This window comes from Sycon ciliatum, chromosome 7, assembly GCF_964019385.1.
Source record: "Sycon ciliatum chromosome 7, ocSycCili1.1, whole genome shotgun sequence".
NCBI lineage: Eukaryota > Metazoa > Porifera > Calcarea > Leucosolenida > Sycettidae > Sycon > Sycon ciliatum.
Window position 1 is genome coordinate 17,943,617 of NC_088649.1, and position 4,554 is coordinate 17,948,170.

Consider the following 4,554-nt stretch of genomic DNA (forward strand, 5'->3'; position numbering starts at 1 on the left):
CGCCAGTCAAGGGGAGTCAATTTTGCCCGAGGTGCCTTATTAAAGTCACTCAACATTCCAAGGGAAGCCGTCTAAATATTTCCGCACAGCAAGACATCGCACATCCATCACAGCTTACCGATACACAGCCAGGTGTCTCTCCGCTGAGTGCAGGTTTCGAATCCTGAACAACTACTCTTGCACCTCCCTGGTGGTGAAAGCATAGGGAATGAAATCAAAGAGCATCACGAAACTATAATTATCAAGGAAATCGTTCACAATTGTTCCTCTCTTGTATCGCCGGCATTCATGCCCTGAAATGTGGAAATCCACACCTCCAAGTTTCATGGCCATGATAGTCAATCGCCAGCTAATATACTTTTAAGCGGGGTGCGCAGGCCACTGCGAGGTATACCCGGTCCCACCGCAAGCGTGGAAAGACAAAGCGGGTGAGAAGTGATGGCTGCACGCACTTACTCTGTGCTAGGTGAGGTCACCGGCGAGTGACAGCACGGTGTGAATCTACAGTCTGGTGTGCATAGCACTCTACATGCTGCGCTGCAGGGGGGGGGGGGGAGGGGGAGGGGGGGGGGGGGTGTTACTACGCTGGACATACAGTGATGGTGGGAGGCAGCCTTGTGAATAATACTCCGTAGCCGGCTGGGCTGTGGGGTGACAATGCAAGTGTTAAACGGGTATTAAAATTTCGGTGTCAGGGACATGCCGGGTTTCAGGTATAACGTAGAATCAGGTGACCAGCATTAATGGCGGCAGGCAGAGGCTGGGATAACACTCCACACACCGGTGGTCAAGAAGGACTTAAAGGGGAAGTGCGAGGCATCAAGGGTGCAAGGTCAAGGTGGCGTGATCACGAGGCGTTGGGTATTTTTTTTATGGAATTTCACTCCTCAACTCCAATTGAACGGTCACTTCACTGCAAATTCAAATCAATATTATATTTCACACATCAGGAGTACAGACACCCTGATGATGCCGGTTACAAGAGGTTGGTGCGACTTCGGCGATACTTGGGGGATTGTGTGTTGCTCCCTACATGGGAGCTCGCACTACGATGGGTGCCTCAAAACTTACGAAAAGGAGAATTCCAGCTAGCAATTCTTATTAGTTTTGCCACGAAGCGTAGATAGTATTAGATAATGTAGTGTCTTGTATTAAAGCCTATCTCATATAAGCCTGTTTTGAATAGAAGTCTGATTTTCAAGATACACTGTCGGCACATAAGCCTAGGCTGGTTTTAGTGTTGACACTACGAACTTAGAAGTTGCGACTTCGGCGGTAATAGTCATGAAGTCGATTGTTCCAACTTGAAACCTTTAGACTTAGTGTTGACATACATAGAAATACCTGGTTTGAATAGAAGCCTAGCACTGGCAATGGCTTCTACAGAAAACGCATGGCTTTAATACACGACACTACGGTAGATACAAAGAATGTTTAGGAGCTAACCTCTAGTGTCCGGGCTTCCGTGTGCTCTAGCTTGACATTCCGGCAGCACTGAGATGGCAACCATGGCAGCCATGCCCAGCAGCACAGCTGCCGCCGACAATGGCAGGCGCAGGTTACCAAAAGGCATTTTCGCCTGAAAAAAGACAAGAGAGAGCAAAGCGCGGAGGAGCACCAGACTTAGACCTGTGTTCGGCAATACGCGTATACGTGAATCACGAAGTTATGTCATTTGTACCAACACGGACACTCACTACGGTCATGCCCCGGTTATCCTGACCCCGAAATTATGAACACGTCGGTCTACCGTAGGGTCCAGCGGATTCTGCCGGCAGAAAAATTGGCAGAATTCGGCACTTTTCTGGTAAGTTTCAGGCATGTTTGGTATGTGGATAAAGAAATGGAGCAGAATTCGAGGAATTGCCCGCCATAAGGTTTGTATGTACTTTTTTTGTCACTTTTGTGGAAATAGTGACGCCATATGCCATATCTATGATCTTTCCCCATCAGAATCTACATGATTCGGAGTTACGGACATTTCGGAGTTGCGGGCAGTGCCCGGTCCCGGACCGCTCCGATAAACGACGTATGAGTGTACTGGAGAGCCATCCGAGGATGATCGTGTAGTGAGTTGAACAGCACATCACCAGCACAAGGGCTAGCCGGGTATGCTCCAGCAGTGCGTCAAACACTGCAGCCCTACGACATGATGACTATAACTTTTCAACACTAACATGGTAAACTTTTCGAAGCACTCGCAGACTCCAGTGCAGCCACTCATACTATCATTAGCGTATCTCAACTCGAACGTTCCAAATACGGTCTCTTCACTTCAAAATAAATAAATCATTGAACTCACCAAATTTTCGGGCATGGCCCATCCTCAGGGTGAAAAACGTTCAATAAAATTAATATGGTGGCATGGCAAAGATGTGAATCCACTCTACAGGTCACAGTTACCCTTTTCATCGCGTCTGTTTTAGCAAGGGGGCCCGGGGGGGGGGGGGGGGGGGAGGGAGGGGGAACAAACCGTTCTTGGAAATTGAACCTATGTTGACTTGATGTGTTGGAAGACACTAGTGTACTGAATGTGATATATTATTTGTGTGTGTGCGTGTGCGTGTGTGCGCGTGTGTGTGTGTGTGTGTGTGTGTGTGTGTGTGTGTGTGTGTGTGTATACATGTGTGTGCGTGTGTGTGTGTGTATGTGTGTGAGTGCATGCGTGCGTGTATGTGTGTGTGTGTGTGCATGCGTGAGTGCGTGCGTGTGTGTATGTGTGTGTGTGTGTCTGGACGGCCTGGGGTGTCCCCAGCCGTCCTCGCAAACAGTGCCTGAGGTGGGGTCTTCAACGACAGGAGCCTTGGTCGGATAGTTACGATGCCGACACTCTCCTCGTCGCCCCCACCTGAGAGTCCTTCGTGAGGCCTTGCAGGCCTGCAAGTGGAGCAAACTACCGCACAAAGACGACGACTTGGAACGACTCTGAGCATTGGCTCATGGAATGTTCGCTTTGTTGTGGAGAGTGATGGACCAGTTCAAGCGGCAGCCGTGAGAGAAATCGTTTCCGATGATAAGCCAGATCCATAGCTGCCGGAGATGACTCTCTCGAACATGGTCCCTGCCTGAGTCCCTGATCTGGTACAGTGGTCCCTCTATAATCCGGCACCATTTGTGCCACGAAAATCTGCTGGATTAGGGAGGGTGCTGGATTAACAAATCTGATTTACTGCTGCAATGTGCATGAAGAGGACATTTTGGCTACTGAAAATTGTGCTGGTTTATCGAGGGTGCTGGATTATAAAGTGCCGGATTAGAGAGGGACGACTGTACCTCTCTCTCAGCAGACTGCCGTCGCTCGTCGTTCCATATTGTCGGCCCCGCGAGGGGACACGTGACCGTAATGGCAGTGTTTACCAGGACCAGGACCAGGTGTGTGTGTGTGCATGTGTGTGTGTGTGTGTGTGCGTGTGTGTGCGTGTGTTTGTGTGTGTGCATGTCTGCATGTATGTGTGTGCATGTGTGTGTGTGTGTGTGTGCGCGTGTGTATGTGTGTGTGTGTGTGTGTGTGTGTGTGTGTGTATGTGTGCGCGCGTGTGTGTGCGTGTGTATGTATGTGTGTTTAGTATAATTCAGTCAATCTGGTTACTAGCTCTAGTGGGACTTTGTCATGGGGGGGGGGGGGGGGGGGGAGAGAGACATGGGCAAGTTGCCATACTGGGCGTGAATCGGAATCCGCTGTTTTCTCGACTCGATTCGACTGTCACTCTACTGAGCCGGTACTACTTCATTGGATGCTGCTGTTCGTACTAAGAATACAATGAGTAGGAAAATGAATCCGGATTGCCCAATGCAACATGCCCTTACAGGCCCCTTAGCCCAAAGGTAGTACTGCACATCTGAAGCACCTGTGACCAGTCTTACCTTCCTTCTTCGGAAGGGAACAGCCAGACGCAGTTCAGCTTTCGTTCAAGGCTCAAGCCGTGTCTAGTCTGCGTAGATCTACCATGTACACGCGCCAAGAGTGCAGGATCAGCAGTCAACAAGACAACCGGTTTGTTGCGAAGGACAACTAAGGGAAGCCGCTGGGCGTTATCAGGTCGGCCCCTACCCTCTCTCAAACAATTACAAAGCGTCTTCGTCAAGGATGACCACCAACAACCGAGGCCGGGGGGATTCATCCAGGCAACTGTTGCTCAAGTCGTGTGTTCCGGCCGGGTCCAGGTATCCCCACGTGTGTGCTGCTTTGAAGCATTGTGTGTCCGAATCGGGTGGTCTGGGACTCTAGCTAGTGGCTGTGTCGCCTGAAAAGGCTGATGGCTTGGGCACGGGAACTCCTTGTAGCTCCCTTCAATGGCTACATATGGCCGAACCGGTAGACCATGGTAGACCTTCGCCCTCTAGCTCTCTTGCCCTTCAGCCTTTTATGGCGGACGCTTTGAATCTGTTGTTCCCTTGTGGAATTCCGGAAGCGCCAGCGCAGCATGGCAGGTCTACTGAAAACGAGCCCTACACTACACTGCTACAGACACAGTAACATTACATACAATCATGTAGATCTACATGACTATAATATTCGCGGGATCCGCGTCGGCATCGCTTGAATGTTCGTTC

General features: G+C 50.2%; 1 long non-coding RNA gene across 1 annotated transcript; it reads right to left on the reverse strand.

Moving 5' to 3' along the window:
* Positions 1 to 118: 118 nt before the first annotated feature.
* Positions 119 to 4,311, reverse strand: LOC135821138 (uncharacterized). The gene is made up of 3 exons (XR_010554304.1): positions 3,865 to 4,311; positions 1,447 to 1,579; positions 119 to 187 (listed from the first exon to the last, which is right to left on the reverse strand). It is a non-coding gene; the product is annotated as an uncharacterized LOC135821138 (long non-coding RNA).
* Between the last annotated feature and the right edge of the window lie 243 nt (positions 4,312 to 4,554).